Source organism: Vulpes vulpes, chromosome 7 (genome assembly GCF_048418805.1).
Source record: "Vulpes vulpes isolate BD-2025 chromosome 7, VulVul3, whole genome shotgun sequence".
NCBI lineage: Eukaryota > Metazoa > Chordata > Mammalia > Carnivora > Canidae > Vulpes > Vulpes vulpes.
The window spans coordinates 88,256,531-88,273,753 of NC_132786.1; the positions used below are offsets into that span (position 1 = coordinate 88,256,531).

The window sequence follows — 17,223 nt, forward strand, 5'->3', positions numbered from 1 at the left end:
CTGATCAAAATATAGGCAGTAATATAAGAAGATATCATCATCTGTGTGAATACATTTCAGAAACTCAACACCCATTTTGAGTGGTCTAGTCAGCCCATTTGGGATTATTAAGAATATCCCAAAAAAGGAAAATTTTTAAATAATTATCAAATTTCTAGAACTTAAGAGTTTTCAAGAAGATTAAGTAACTTACTATGCCACATTATATCAACCGTTTAAAACTCCGGTTTACACAACATTCTCCCTAACTGAGGTAAGAGAGCCATCTGCTTTTCGAGTTACATCTAAATCATATAGTTTCTCCTGTGCAATAGTTTGTTTCTTCTGTCCTTTTAAATTCTTTACTAAAAGTAAACTATTCATGGATAAAGTTTACAGTGAAAGAGACCTGAGGTGAATTAATATTTTTACTATTTTGGGATATGAAAAATCTTTTAATAATCTAAAACTCTGCACAAATATATCTATTATTAATCATTATGTATTGTTTATATCCAGAACGATAGATTCTGAAATTACACCTATACAATTTTTAATGTACGTAATTTTAGTTAGATGTTTTCCATTATGCTAATTAACCAAATTATATGCTAATTGACCAAATTCAGATATGCCAAATACACAAATTAGGACGGACCCTGAATCGTGAGGGACTATTGGTCGAAAAAAGATATTTGGGCACCACCTTGTGGGCCTTTGTGGAAAGACACAGCATGAGAGTCCATTTACCTACTATCTTTAAAAGATTAAAATTCTTAATTGCCTATGATTCTGAACAGGTAGAGTGTAAGTTGATCTCTACAAAATTTCCTGGGTCGAGGAATAATAGAATAAGTCAAAGGTGTGACAAAACTACTTTTATATATGAATCAAGAAACTAACATCTGATGAAATCTCAAATGCATTAACTCACATTTAGTTCCTCCTATATGTGAGGCATTGGATAGAAAACAACTAAGACCCAGGTCTCTTCAGCCCAGTGAAAGAGATAAGGAAGTAAAAGGCAATGGCAAATTTTACCAAAAATATTTGTTTAAGTAATCAAATGATGAACTCTGGTTAATGATACCATGCTGTTGTGTTTGGAGGCAAAATGCACTGTTATCTGCAATTTGAATAAAGGCCTGGGTAGACAGATAAATACATGAGAGAGCAAATATGCCAGTTACAGACCGAATGTTAATCATGGAATCTAAATGGTGGATAGAGTTTATTTTATAAATCTGTCAACTTTTCTGTATGTTTAAAAATTTTTATGACAAAATATTGGTTTAAAAAAACCCAAACAGGGCAGCCCCGGTGGTGCAGCAGTTTAGTGCCTACCTTCAGCCCAGGGCGTGATCCTGGAGACCCGGGATCGAGTCCCACGTCAGGCTCCCTGCATGGAGCTTGCTTCTCCCTCTGCCTGTGTCTCTGCCTCTCTCTCTCTCTCTTTCGCTCTGTATCTCTCATGAATAAATAAAATAAAATAAAATCTTTAAAAATAATAATAAAAAAATAAAAATAAATAAATAAATTTAAAAACCCAAACAAGTAATGACAACAAAATACAACAATATCTATAGAAGAGACGTGTGAAGAGGCACCCAGTCCAGACCGTGACATGGAGTTTGGAAGTGCAGGGAGCAGAAGATAAGTAAGCATTTATTTGTTGCCATGTTAAACGGTTTAGACTTTATCTTGAAAGCAACAAGGAGCCACTGAACAGTTTTAAGCAGAGGAGTGACATGATCATATTTTCATTTTAGGGAAATCACTCTGGTGGCCTTGTGAAGAATTAATTGCAGAGAAGCAAGCCTGGAGACTGAGAGACCTACTAATAAATGTAGCAGAATACCAGTGAGAGATAAGACTCTCAAGTACCAGCAGTGGGGATGGAAAAAGTGAACAATTCTGAGAAATAATTGAGGAAGCAGAATCAAAAGGTTTAGTATTTAATTGACCTAGGAAAGGGAAGGAAATGAAGAAGCATGGTATCCAGTGGTTTGCTGAAGAGTGTTTAACAATTGGTTCTCTGGAAAAAAGTGTGTTTGCATCTGTATACAAGTTCATATAAGTTTATTAAAATGCTACTAATATAAAGAATGTGTGGTATTTAATTTACAAATAATAACAACATATACAATTTTCTGTGTTATAAATTCCATGTAGCAAGTTGATTCTCATGGAATGCTTTTTTTTTTTATTTTTGTCAATTTTTTTGTCCTTACTCAATCTCTGGCTGCAGTTGATACATGGTGGTAGTTCTGACAGGGATGCTTGCTAACTGATATTTCCATTTTCTTTAACAAGGAAGTACACCCTTGCTTTCATATTTCCATTGTACTTATGTGAATAGGTAACTTTTGGTATCTCTTTCCTCCCATTGCTCCTCCATAAGAGAAGGAGTTAGATTTATCCTGAATGATGGGGGTGATAGTATAACGCCCACTGGTTCATGTTTCCTGTCTCAACATCCATCATCACAAAATAATATTTTAATAGTCTGGGCATTTACTTAACTTATACACCAAGTGTGAAGGCTTCTCATGATATATAGTCTCATTCCCTTTAAAGTATTACACATGTAACATACACTATCATACCCCATATTAGAAAAGTGCCTTTTTCTTAAGACTCTTACTACCTGACAACTGTCAGAATAATCACAACTCAGATGACCCTTCTAGAGACATTTAATGTACAACCTGCAGAACTGTAGGCTTCAGCCCTGTGTAACAACACACTGTTCACACAATTAATATTTTGGTATGGAGTTGCAAAATCTTTTTTGTAATTTATTATTACATTTTATAATTTTTATTAACTTATTAAGGACTTGAAACTTCAGTTGCATACAATAGTTTGCTCACCCTGATTCCATTTGAATGTCACTAATCCATTGAAAATGCAGAACTCCACAGGATGTATTATAAAACAATTTTATTTTACTCCCCACTGTCCCTTTGTTTCTATTTTTGAGGGTAGGATTTTTTGTTTTATTTATGTATTTAGGGCAGCCATGGTGGCTCAGCAGTTTGGTGCTGCCTTCGGCCCAGGGTATGATCCTGGAGCCCGGGGATCAAGTCCCATGTCAGGCTCCCTGCTTGGGGCCTGCTTCTCCCTCTGCCTGTGTCTGCCTCTCTCTCTCTCTACTAGCTGTGTCTCTCATGAATAAATAAATAAAATCTTAAAGAAAATAAATATGTATATATGTATTTATTTATTTATTTATTTATTTAGCCACTTGGATGAAATCACAGGAAGGTGCATAAGTCTTTGGGTCAGTCTTTTTTATAAAAATCACTTCTTTCACATTTCATCATAAAAACTATGTGCTTCCCACAATTAAAATATCTATTCCCATGTAGTAGGCAATACTCTGCGCTTGAAGATTCTCCTCTCCTCGGCTGGGGCTTGCTTCAGGGCTGGAAGCCTGCAGTGGAAAAAGGAGCATAGTCAACTGTGCTCCATTTCCACTTTGTACCATTTCACCACTTTGTACCTCTCTGCTTTTCACACTCTCATGCAGAGCAGTTTCTGACTCTTCCAGGTAGACCAGCAGGAAGGAACTACTTAAGTCAACTGCCTTGCTCTGACTTTAGAAGGTATTTAAGTGATCCCTTTCTCCATTGTGGAGCTCTCCCTTGTTCTTTGGAGCCTGCTACACTGGGGATCTCTCATCACGTTCTTTTAAAGCCAGCCAGGTCTCTTCTCTGGCGGGTGTCCAACTCCACCTTCTCTGACCCCAGCCTGTTACCAGTAGAACACTGCCAGTGTCTCTCAGCTGAGGTCCTCTCACTCCTGCAATTTTCTTATGTGCTACACTGCTCTCTCACCCTTGTGGCCCCTATCCTGTCTGCAGGGCACTCCCAGGCACCATTCATCCTGATAAACTCCAGAAGTGAAGGTTTCCTCACCTCATCTTTCAGAACAACCAGCCAGCCTTTAGAGTTGTCCAGCACGGCTTAGACAGTGGACGGACACGTTCTCTACCCACGTCTCTGTTCCAGCTTGCACAGATCAAGCTCCATGGACAACAGCACTCTTAGATCTCTCCTAGGGTATTAGTAGTAAGAATCTTTGAAAATGAGTTTCTCCAAAGAACTCTCTCTCAGACTTCTCAGTTCCGAACTCTCTTCAGGAAGGTTTGGGGTCTTCAGGCTATAAAATCTGTTCCAGTTCTGCAGGTGGTAGCATCTCACTTTGGAACATGGGAGTATTCATCACCTATTGTTCTATTCCAGTCTGCTGGGGGTTTAACCAGTTACTAGACATGGCCAATTCTATTTTTAACATTTTATTACTCAGAAAAATATGTTGTATGAGCATGGATAAATCCTGAAAGAGAAACAGAGAAATGAAAACAGTGGTGCATGGTGGGAATACCTAAATTTTAAGACATTTTCTTCAATATTGTTTTCACAATAATATTTTTAAATTTTTGAGTTTGAATGGTAGCATTCGTATATGTGTAATTTTTCGTCATGCATTTCTTATTTTGATTCAATAAATAATGGGGAGAACAATGATGACTACAACATGTATCCTATCCTGGAGGAATTCACAAACTATGTAAGTATATTGCAATGTAATAGGTAATAGCATTACTACAGTAGTGTGTGTGTGTGTGTGTGTAGAGAGACAAAGAGTCTGATAGAGGCATAGAAGACAAGGTGCCAAGTAGCTTAGAAAGGCAGACATTACTTCCAGCTATGGGCGGTATTAAAGAGGAACTGAATAATACGTCCTGAGGGATGAATAGAATTTAATTTTTCTTGGGCAGCCCGGGTGGCTCAGCGGTTTAACACCACCTACAGCCCAGGGCCTGATACTGAAGGCCCGGGATCAAGTCCCATGGTGGGGTCCCTGCATGGAGCCTGCTTCTCCCTCTGCCTGTGTCTCTGCCTCTCTCTCTCTCTCTCTCTCTCTCTGTCTCTCATAAATAAATAAAATCTTAAAAAAATATTTAAAAGAATTTAATTTTTCTAATTCTTAGGGAAAGGCATTCCAGGAAAAAATTGGAACAAGTCACGTTACTGGGAGGTGGTTGTAGAATTCCTCAGTTTTGTCTTCTCAAAGGAGAGAATTCAGTCAAGAGACCCAGAAGAATGGTAAAGTAGCAAAAGTATTTCATTTAGCAAAGTGAAAGTACACTTCAGAGCCAGAGAAGCAGGCTGACCCAAGGATGGGTAGCAGTGTGCTGAGTTTCTCACTATATTCTTTTATGGGGTTTTATTTGGTCTCCTCCCTCTCCCCCATCCATCTTGTTATTATCACTCCATCCTTGGATCTGTCTTGGTTTCCTCCCCTCCAAACTTTTGGGCAAGTTTGTGTTAGTCCTCTTCCCATGAGTGACTAAGTACAACTCATGGGTTGGGGGGCCAAACCTCAGTGCAAATGGCATTATAATGATGTTATAATAGCCTCAGGGTTAGTAGTGGACAGACAAGATCTTTTTTAAGAGCACATGCTTCAAAGTTGGGGAAGTCCCTATAGCCTGTATCTTCTGCTTATCAGTCTGTGCCAAAAAGCAAAAGAGATTGACCTAAGGGAGATGGGATAGTTTCTTGGATGGAGACTCAATGGTCCCTAGCAATTGTCCATCTGTTATCCTCCATTCTCTCCTCCTGCTTATGTACATCTAACTGCCTACTCTACCAGGCATGATAGAAGAAAAGTGCTATGTAAAAGTAATTAGGAACAATTCAGTAGAGCTAGAGCTAGTATGGGTAAAAGGAACAAGTGGGAAAAACATATTGGGCCAGAATGGGGACAACTTCATGTTGATAACTTTTTTTAATATCCTAGAAGCTTTTATGCATGTTATATGAAGAGGAATACTCACTATTTATGTAACTTACTAATCTTTAAATCATTAATATCCACTTTACCTCATTTATACAATACATTAAAAATATATTAATTCAATAAGCTAGATTTCCTCAAACTCATAAACATTGTTGCAAACTGAATACTTTTTTCCAAGTTTAGAGTATCAGATTCTTTTAAATGTTTTTCAGAAGAAGACAAAATACACTCCACTGTGAAATTCTAAAACTGATTGATATAGAAGTTTCAAAAGGGTTAGACCTTAGGAAGTAAATTTGTTTCCTCATCATTTCTATCCTGATTCTAATTCTGATTCTCTTTATACTTCTGATTTCTTACCTCTTGAGTTTCCTCCTGGGGTTGCAATTATACTTACTAAGAAAATCAGGGTTAGCTTCTCAAATAAGCTGCTGATGGTCCATGATTTAGAACATGAGATTCAAATCCATTATCCATTTGAAGGTTTTATTTATTTATTTTATTTTTTAAAAAGGTTTTTTTTATTTATTTATTCATGAGAGAGAGAGACAGAGACAGAGACAGAGAGAGAGGCAGAGATACAGGCAGAGAGAGAAGCAGGCTCCCCGCAAGGAGCCTGATGCAGGACTCAATCCTGGACCCCAGGATCATGCCCTGTGCTAAAGGCAGACTTGCAACCGCTGAGCCACCCAGGCATCCCCGTTTGAGGGTTTTATAGTCACACATTATACATTACTTCAGAAACATTCCAAATTATTGATCAGTCCAATAAGATGTGCTTTGGTTTTTCTGTGACCTGATCTTTTGCTCAAAATAACCCTGATGCATCACCTTCATAGTTAGATATATGTCTAACTTTCAGTGACAGTTCTGGGAATCTTTTCCTCATCTTACTACCAAGAGAAGTCTGCCTTTCCAATTGCTTTGGGCTTTGTCTGGCTTAGGTGATTCTAAAATTATTTTGATCCATTGAAAATACAAATTTTCTTTCTCATTGACTGTTAAGACTTAAAGAATTGACATCTTAACTGCAGACTAAGGAATTTGGATGTTGGTCTTTAGGGAACATGAACCAATGAAGAGGTCTACCTAAGAGAGTCACTTGAGATGTGCTCATGAAGATCAATCTAGCTACATGGGGGAGATGAAAAGGTAGGAACAGGGGAATCAGAGGCCAGTAGGGAGACTACTGTCTGGGTGAGCAGTAATTAAGACCAAAACTAGGGCAATGGCTATGGGAGCAGAAAGATTAGCAGAATTTAGCCACATCATCTGTTTCAAAAGCTCAAACGTGATTTACTCAAATCCCATCCAAGGAGACAAAGAGACCAGGCAGCAATATAGCCTGCATTTCACTAGGATTAACAGTGCTGATCTGATAGTATTTTGATGGCTGCTGCTTTAGTGCTTCAGTGCTCATCAGAAGGGATGAACCAAGTTTCTCTGTCAGTTTGGGCTGCTATAACAAATTACCATAGATTGCATGGCTTGTAAACAACAGACATTTATTCCTTATAGTTCTGGAGGCTGGAAGTCTGAGATCAGGATACCAGGTTCTGATGAGGACTCTCTTCTGGATTTCAGAGTGGTGACTTCATTATGTCCACATATGCCAGGAAAGGGTTGCAAGAGTTCTCTGGGGTCCCTTTTATAAGGGCATTATTCCTATTCATGAGGGCAGAGCCTTATCTCATGAAGGCCCCATCTCCTAATATCATGACATAGGGTATTAGGATTTTGACATATCGATTTTGGGGGGACACACACTTTCATTCCATAACATGAAGTTACCCACAAATGAAACAGAAACTGTGAAGAAGCAATGAGCAAAGCAGGAAATGTTAGCATCACTCGTGTTGCAGTTAACATCCTAGAATGGGTCCAGTTACTGAAACATTTAGTATGCTGCTTAAACCTTATTATTGTGCCCTAACTCCATAGGTACAGGATTATGATGTATCTATCACTATGGAATTTAGCATCCTGATTCCTCCACTACGCTCTTTAAAATGATATTCATTGTTTTTTTCTCATTAAAAAATTTTACATTTTTATTTTAGAAAACGTAGAAAAGTATAATGAGGATAATAATGACCACTTTTAAACCTACCACAGAGAATCTACTAATAAAATGTTGCCAGTATTCCTTCCAGCTTTTACAAAATAAGGTTAGAATTATGTGTATTCTATTTGGTACTATTTTCTTCCTATAACAATAAACCATGAGTGTTTCTGGCATCTTTAAATGTTTTTCTAAAACAGAGTTTAGCAAACTAATCCAACCTGCCACCTGTTTCTATAAATAAAGTTTCCTGTAACATAGCCACATCCCTTTGTTTATGTTCTATCTACAGCTGCTTTTGCACTGCGATGGCAAAATGGTATAGTTGTAATGGAGCCAGTGTAACTTAAAAGGCTGAAAATATTTACTATCTGACCTTTTACAAAAAAGTTTGCCCGCTTCTGTTTTAAAAGATTATTATTATTTTTTAAATATTTTATTTATTTATTCATGAGATACCCAGAGAGAGGCAGATACACAGGCAGAGGGAGAAGCAGGCTCCATGCAGGGAGCCTAATGTGGGACTCAATCCCAAGTCTCCAGATCATGCCCTGGGCTGAAGGCGGAATCAGAAAAGACCCCGAATAGCCAGGGAATTTTAAAAAAGAAAACCATAGCTGGGGGCATCACAATGCCAGATTTCAGGTTGTACCACAAAGCTGTGGTCATCAAGACAGTGTGGTACTGGCACTAAAACAGACACATAGATCAATGGAACAGAATAGAGAACCCAGAAGTGGACCCTGAACTGTATGGTCAACTAATATTCGATAAAGGAGGAAAGACTATCCATTGGAAGAAAGACAGTCTCTTCAATAAATGGTGTTGGGAAAATTGGACATCCACATGCAGAAGAATGAAACTGGACCACTCTCTTTCACCATACACAAAGATAAACTCAAAATGGATGAGAGATCTAAATGTGAGACAAGATTCCATCAAAATCCTAGAGGAGAACACAGGCAACACCCTTTTTGAACTTGGCCACAGTAACTTCTTGCAAGATACATCCACGAAGGCAAAAGAAACAAAAGCAAAAATGAACTATTGGGACTTCATCAAGATAAGAAGCTTTTGCACAGCAAAGGATACAGTCAACAAAACTAAAAGACAACCTACAGAATGGGAGAAGATATTTGCAAATGACATATCAGATAAAGGGCTAGTTTCCAAAATCTATAAAGAACTTATTAAACTCAACACCAAAGAAACAAACAATCCAATCGTGAAATGGGCAAAAGACATGAAGAGAAATCTCACAGAGGAAGACATGGACATGGCCAACATGCACATGAGAAAATGCTCTGCATCACTTGCCATCAGGGAAATACAAATCCAAACCACAATGAGATACCACCTCACACCAGGGAGAATGGGGAAAATTAACAAGGCAGGAAACCACAAATGTTGGAGAGGATGCGGAGAAAAGGGAACCCTCTTACACTGTTGGTGGGAATGTGAACTGGTGCAGCCACTCTGGAAAACTGTGTGGAGGTTCCTCAAAGAGTTAAAAATAGACCTGCCCTACGACCCAGCAATTGCACTGTTGGGGATTTACCCCACAGATTCAGATGCAATGAAACGTCGGGACACCTGCACCCCGATGTTTCTAGCAGCAATGTCCACAATAGCCAAACTGTGGAAGGAGCCTTGGTGTCCATCGAAAGATGAATGGATAAAGAAGATAAAGAAGATGTATGTGTATACAGTGGAATATTACTCAGCAATTAGAAACGACAAATACCCACCATTTGCTTCAACGTGGATGGAACTGGAGGGTATTATGCTGAGTGCAGTAAGTCAATTGGAGAAGGATAAACAGTGTATGTTCTCATTCATTTGGGGAATATAAATAATAGTGAAAGGGAATATAAAGGAAGGGAAAAGAAATGTTGGGAAATATCAGGAAGGGAGACAGAACATAAAGACTCCTAACTCTGGGAAACGAACTAGGGGTGGTGGAAGGAGAGGAGGGCGGGGGGTGGGGGGGAATGGGTGACGGGCACTGAGGGGGGCACTTGACGGGATGAGCACTGGGTGTTTTTCTGTATGTTGGTAAATTGAACACCAATAAAAATTAATTTATTTAAAAAAAAATAAACCGCTGAGCCACCCGGGCTGCCCTATTTTAAAAGATTATTTTAGGAGACCGACGTTGAGAGAACTTGAGAGAACGAGAGGGAAGGAGAGAAAATTGCGTCCACGGATTACAGTACCTACAGCCAAGCTGCAGCCCAGCAGGGCTACAGTGCATACACCGCCCAACCAACTCAAGGATATGCACAGACCACCCAGGCGTATGGGCAGCAGAGTTATGGAACCTATGGACAGCCCACTGATGTCAGCTATACCCAGGCTCAGACCGCTGCGACCTATGAGCAGACCGTCTATGCAACCTCCTATGGACAGCCTCCCGCTGGTTATACTACTCCAACTGCCCCCCAGGCATACAGTCAGCCTGTCCAGGGGCACGGCACTGGTGCTTATGATACCACCACTGCTATGGTCACTACCACCCAGGCCTCCTATGCAGCTCAGTCTGCATAATGGCACTCAGCCTGCTTACCCAGCCTATGGGCAGAAGCCAGCAGCCACTGCACCTGCAAGACCACAGGATGGTAACAAACCCACTGAGACTAGTCAACCTCAATCTAGCACAGGGGGTTACAACCAGCCCAGCCTAGGATATGGACAGAGTAACTACAGTTATCCCCAGGTACCTGGGAGCTGCCCCATGCAGCCAGTCACAGCACCACCATCTTATCCTCCTACCAGCTACTCCTCTACACAGCCAACTAGTTATGATCAGAGCAGTTACTCTCAGCAGAACACCTATGGGCAGCCGAGCAGCTATGGACAGCAGAGTAGCTATGGTCAACAAAGCAGCTATGGGCAGCAGCCGCCCACTAGTTATCCCCCCCAAACTGGATCCTACAGCCAGGCTCCAAGTCAATATAGCCAACAGAGCAGCAGCTACGGACAGCAGAGTTCACTCCAACAGGACCACCACAGTAGCATGGGTGTTTATGGGCAGGAGTCTGGAGGATTTTTCCAGACCAGGAGAGAATCGGAGCATGAGTGGCCCTGATAACTGGGGCAGGGGAAGAGGGGGATTAGATCGTGGAGGCATGAGCAGAGATGGGTGGGGAGGAGGATGGGGTGGAATGGGCAGTGCTGGAGAGCGAGGTGGCTTCAATAAGCCTGGTGGACCCATGGATGAAGGACCAGATCTTGATCTAGGCCCACCTGTAGATCCAGATGAAGACTGACAACAGTGCAATTTATGTGCAAGGCTTAAATGACAATGTGACTCTAGATGATCTGGCTGACTTCTTTAAGCAGTGTGGAGTTGTTAAGATGAACAAGAGAACTGGACAACCCATGATCCATATCTACTTGGACAAGGAAACAGGAAAGCCCAAAGGTGATGCTATAGTATCCTATGAAGACCCACCGACTGCCAAGGCTGATGTGGAGTGGTTTGATGGGAAAGATTTTCAAGGAAGCAAACTTAAGGTTTCTCTTGCTCGGAAGAAACCTCCGATGAACAGCATGCAGGGTGGTATGCCTCCCCGGTGAGGGCAGAGGGATGCCACCGCCACTCCGTGGAGGTCCAGGGGGCCCAGGAGGTCCTGGGGGCCCCATGGGTCACATGGGAGGCCATGGAGGAGACAGAGGTGGCTTTCCCCCAAGAGGACCCTGGGGTTCCCAAGGGAACCCATCGGAGGAGGAAACGTCCAGCACCGAGCTGGGGACTGGCATTGCCCCAATCCGGGGTGTGGAAACCAGAACTTCGCCTGGAGAACAGAATGCAACCAGTGTAAGGCCCGAAGCCTAAAGGCTTCCTTCCACCACCCTTCCCACCCCCGGGCGGTGACCGTGGCAGAGGCGGCCCTAGTGGCATGCAGGGAGGAAGAGGTGGCCTCATGGACCGCGGTGGTCCCGGTGGGATGCTCTGAGGTGGCCGCGGTGGAGACAGAGGGGGCTTCCGTGGTGGCCGGGGCATGGACCCAGGTGGCTTTGGCGGGGGAAGACGAGGTGGTCCTGGTGGGCCCCCTGGACCTTTGATGGAACAGATGCGAGGAAGAAGAGGCGGGCGTGGAGGACCTGGATAAATGGATAAAGGCGAGCACCGTCAGGAGCGCAGGGACCGGCCCTACTAGACACAGAGACCCCGCAGAGCTGCATTGACTACCAGATTTATTTTTTAAACCAGAAAATGTTTTAAATTTATAATTCCATATTTATAATGCTGGCCACAACATTATGATTATTCTTTGTCTATACTTTAGTATTTTTCACCATTTGTGAAGAAACATTAAAACAAGTTAAATGGTAGTGTGCCGAATTTTTTTTTTTTCCTTCTTTTAAAGATGGTTTTTTAACTAAAGACTAAACGATGAGAACCCCTTGTGAGCATGCTCAGTATCATTGTGGAGAACCAAGAGGGCCTCTAACTGTAACAATGTTCATGGTTGTGATGTTTTGTTTATTTTTTTTTTAAATAAAATTCCAAATGTTTATTTAAAAAAAGATTATTTTAATAACACTTAGAACAGCATCAAGTGGCTATTCCATTTGATAGTTAGAAGCACAATGCTGGGGCCATATTGTCTAGGTCCCTAACCTCACTCCACCACTTAAGAGATATCCTGGGGGGGTGGGACTGGGTAGCTCAGTCAGTTAAGCAGTTAAGTATCTGACTCCATTTCGGCTTAGGTCATGATCTAGGTTTGGGATATTGAGCTGGATCAGGCTCCGACGTGGAGCCTGCTGAAGAGTCTCCCTCTCGCTCCCCCCCCTCCCCATTCCCTTGCTTAAAAAAAGAGAGAGAGAGAGAGGGAGAGAGGGAGGGAGAGAGAGAGATCTTGGGCAATTTATTTAACATTTCTGTGCCTCAGTTCTCTCATTTGTAAAAGGGGAAAATAACAGCATCATCCTCATAAAATTGTGAGGATGTGGTGAAGTCCATGGTGCACCTCCTGGATGTCTCCTTTCAGTAATAAATAACTTAGTCTTTCAGCTGCTGGGAAAGTCATCAGCAGATGGTCTTCAGCTGTCAGACATCTTGGGGGATTGCCTTGATAGAGGAAACTGCCTCACTCACAGCCACTTGTCCTTTGAGGGACAGGTCGTATCAAAAATATGTCTACTTCAGTGGGGTAGTATAAAGTCCTGGGTCCTTGTCCCAACTCAGGATAACTCTGGACAGCCCATCCAGTTTCAGAGTTTCTCATGGATTGGCTGAGGTCTTTGTTGGGTTGAATCACACAGCTCTGCTTCTCCCTCTGCCTAGTCCTGCATCTTCCTCCTTCCTTCCACAGGTCTTGATCCCAACACTCCTTTATAAATATCTGTGTCCTAATCTCCATCTTAAAATATGGCTCCAGGACACCCAACCTGAGCGAGACAGTGTTAAGTGAGCTTATGTTGTAAAGCATCTGGCACGTAGTAAAGGCTATATAATTGTTGATTATCACACAAATAAATAATTCTGGGAGAAAGTAAAATGGAAATACAAGATCAAGAAGAAAAATAGAATAATATAAAATTTCCTACAATTAAAAGAATAGCTTGGTCATAAAAATTTTAAATGAATGTAAGAAACTCTCACTAAAGTATTTAAATTTCATGAACTACATTTTAAGTGTTATGCAACAGTTTTATTTACCATTTAAGTATTTAAAAAGTATTCAAAATCATATCCTTGGAACTATGTAAATTTATTATGACAATGTTAGATGTACTCCTCCAAAATATATGAATAAGTATATTGATTTACCAAACTGATTTGGGAGTATGCTTGAATACTTTTTGAAGACCACTATTTTAAGATATCTCAGATCTTCCCATCCACAACTTTTGTAAAAAGATTACCCAAGCCATGTCGCATATTCCCAGGGCCCTATTTTCCCTTTGATGCCTAAAAACAAAACTTGCTCTCTGGTACAAACTTATTTTGTGCATGTAGAAATAAAAGGAGTTCAAATTAGCCAGTCACAGACTCCACAGAATATCCCAATAGTAACTGAACTGCTGCTGCTAAAGAGCAGCAGTAAATAAGGAAATGAACAGTTTTTCCACTGTTGTCCTTTACTGGTTTAAAAACCACACACACACACACACACACACACAATTTTTATCCTGGATTGCCACAATACAAGTGAAGCTTAGAAAGAACAATATCTTGTTAAGGACACAAAAGTTTACATTAAAAAAAGAAAACAAAACAAAAAACCCGTAAGACCAAACTATAGCAAACTCTGGCATCCATCACAAAATCCCTATTTGATAAAGAAAACTAGTGTATCCTCAGAGCAGCCTGCCAAATTCTCTGACACAGTTTAATCTTCTACAAAGTACAATGCACTTTCCCACTAAGTAACTATTTTTGAATACATACCATGCAGCAGGAGCTACAGGAAATCCAAAGTTCTATACTACAAGTTCACTACTCACAAGGAAATGGATGGCAAGAAGCTTCTCTCCTAAGGAATCCAGGTTTACTAACAAGGAGCACCATTTAGTAGAGAAGGGGAATGGATTTCCAAGTAGAATGCGAGAAGTGTCACTTACCTTTCTAGGGATTCTAGGGTGCAAGGTATTGGTAGCAGCATGAGAAGAATACACTTTCACCAAAGCTTATATGGGAAAGGAAGGAGAGAAAAATATATCAGCTGGAGGAGAGCATAGAGCAAGATATTGTTTCAGGATTTATCCAACAAATTTTTATTGAGTACATACCTGTTCTATGTACTTTTTAGGTTCTGGAGATTAAGGAGAGAATAAAACAGGCAGAGTTCCTGTGTATTAGAGAATAGGCCAAAGTGCCCTAACAAGTCCAAACAAACAGTAATTTTTAAAAGAACACAGTTTGTTTTCTCTTGTGTAATGGTGCAGAAGTCTATGGTTGATCCAAGGGAGGAGGTAGCTCAGCTTTCTGAATTAGACTGGGATTTAGACTAGTGGGGCAGTTTTGTCTCCCATAATACATGGTCTCCATTTCTATACCATGTTTCTTTTTGCCATATCCCAAACAGCTGGAAGGGGAAAGAGGAAGTAGACGTCAAGCAGCTTCTCTTTTAAGATGAGAAGCTAGTCACTCCTAGCTGAAACGGAGGCCTTTCAAGGAACTGTCCTCTCTAACTGGCTCACCTAAGCGCCTTGCTGACATCTGGGGGTGGAGGTGCAATGGAATGAATCCTGGGGTGTGGGGCATGTATTCTAGCAGGGGAAGACAACTATAAGCAAGTAAAGAGCAGTTTTGGGGGTGGCATGAAGGCCCAAGAAGAATAAATTCAAGGGAAAATACGAGGATGTAGGATTGGAGAGAGCCAATATGGCCTTCTCCTGTGAGGACAAAAATGAGTCTGATTTGAACCTATGTTGAAGGCAAAGAAGCAGTAGAAATGGAGAGGCTTAAGACACATAGAAAAGGAGAAAACTGATGGTGCAAGGTCCCGGAAGAGGAGAAACCTATGCAGTCCCTCCTCTTACTTTGTGTCAAGTAGAAGAAGGTAAGAATGGGAGTGAATGATGATGTTGGGGACAGGAAAGAGAAATAATAGGAGGCTGTGGGGAATTCCTACCTAATAGCTTTAATTTTTTTTGAAGTAGGAAGCAATGTCATCTCCTGAGGGTAGACTAGGTCTGTGGTAGGAGTGGATAAGGAAGAGACTTTTATTGATCTGGAAATTTGGGGACCAGGGCCTGAACCATTGAGAAGATGGGCAAGAGAGTGCTTGAAGTGATGCATCCTATGGTATCTCCCTGCAGCTGTACAGCTTTTTCTTCAGCCTCCACTTCTCCAAAGGCAGGAATGGGAAACAAAAACCTAGAATCCTTTTTCTCCTTCACTGTCTTAAGCCCATCATTAAGTTCTGTTCATTCCATCTTCTAAATACTCCCTACACACTTCTCTCCTTCCCTACTCTCCATACCACAGGCAGTTTGGATTACCATCATCTCTCACTGGGATACAGACCCCGTCCTTCCCTTTTCTCCCTGAAAAACTGATCACACCACTTGCCTAGTTTAAAACCTTCAATGACTGCACCATGGCCTTTAGGAAAAAGTCCACCCAAACCTACTAACTTCGTTTCCAAATGCCTTTCTGATACAGCATCTTGATCTCCCCCCTCTTCCTCTGCTCATCCACCCATACTTCACTGTTTTCCCCATTGAGATGCCATCCCTTCTCAGCCTGCACTTGCTCTTCCTCTGCTCTAGAAGGCTCTTCTCTTCCAGCCTCCTGCACGGTTCCCTTTCCCAGTGAATCCCACACTCAACCTTCCTGGGTCCCCTAGGGGTCCACAAGGTAGCGTTCCTGACACCCCGACACTAAGGGGGCGCCCCTCCTGTGGAGCACTGTATGAGCCCCTAATACGGCATCACTGTTTTCTGCCGGGACCGCAGTCATTTTTAGTTCAATCTGGTGTCCCCAACACTCCAGCAATGTGCTAGGTACTCAAGACGTGTTTGTAGAACGAGTAAATGCATGAATAAATGGCGAACCACACATTCCCTGGAGTTTCTTACTCCATCGACGGCCTGCAATAAATTGTTCACGGAAATTGGAAGTGATCAAATGAGCTGAAGTGTCTGGAGGACTTGAGATAACGCACCTCGGAGAGGCCGTGCCCCGGAGACCTCTCCCGCAGGCTGCAGGGGCCGGGGCGCTGGGGCGGAAGGCGGGGCCTCCTGAGCAGTGGCCCCGCCCCCGAGGCGTGGCTACTCCCGGGCGGCCGGGGGGCGGGGCTCACGAGCCGGGGAACTCCCCTTCCAAGGCCGAGGCGCGCTGCGGTGGGGTCGCGGGTCCCGGCCGGGGGGCCCAGGTCGCCCAGGCCGCCGGCCGCGCCGCCGCGGCCGCCATCTTGCCCGCGTGCAGACTCCCACGGCGGGAGGGGCGGCGACCAGGCCGGAAGTGGCCGTGCGGCGGCCGCGGGGCCTCCTCAGGTCTGTGCGTTGCGGCTCTCGGGTGGCGTCTCGGCGCTCCTGAGGCGGAGGCCCCGGGCGTGGGTTGGCGAGCGCTGCGGCCGCCGCGAGGGGCCCGGGCAAGCCCAGTCGGAAGGCCCGGGCGGGGACGGCGCCCGAGGGCCTCCTGGAAGCCGGGCGCGGGGCGTCGCGTTCCGCGCTGAGGGCTGCGGGCTGACGGCGGCGGGCGGCGGGCGGCGGGCGGCGGGCGGCGGGCGGCGGGCTGGGCCTAGTAGGGAGCCTCGGAGCTGCCGGCGGCGCCGGGGCGCGGGCGGACCTCGGCGGGGGCGCGGGGTGCGCGGCGCAGCCGCTCGGGCGGCGAGTTGGTGCGGAGCCGCGTCAGGCGTGGGACGGGAGGCTCAGCCGGTGTGTGGAGCGCGGGAGGGGCCCTCGGGCCC

General features: G+C 43.2%; 1 protein-coding gene, 1 long non-coding RNA gene and 1 pseudogene across 9 annotated transcripts in view; 2 read left to right on the plus strand and 1 right to left on the minus strand.

Moving 5' to 3' along the window:
* Positions 1-4,139: 4,139 nt before the first annotated feature.
* LOC140599713 (uncharacterized) lies at positions 4,140-14,923 on the minus strand. Its single transcript, XR_012002672.1, has 3 exons — positions 14,597-14,923; positions 14,429-14,493; positions 4,140-4,320 (listed from the first exon to the last, which is right to left on the minus strand). It is a non-coding gene; the product is annotated as an uncharacterized lncRNA (long non-coding RNA).
* Positions 4,695-12,356, plus strand: LOC112923921 (RNA-binding protein EWS pseudogene; annotated as a pseudogene).
* Positions 14,924-16,648: 1,725 nt separating the features above from the next.
* MIOS (meiosis regulator for oocyte development) overlaps positions 16,649-17,223 on the plus strand; it is a 35,551-nt gene continuing 34,976 nt past the window's right edge. For 3 of the 8 annotated variants that reach the window (XM_026003818.2, XM_072764386.1, XM_072764388.1), the window contains exon 1: positions 16,663-16,807. The gene's annotated coding sequence lies outside the window, so the exon portion shown is untranslated. Of the gene's footprint in view, positions 16,808-17,223 lie in introns of all 8 variants that reach the window. The other 5 variants (XM_026003819.2, XM_072764390.1, XM_072764391.1 and 2 more) reach the window with 3 other exon arrangements.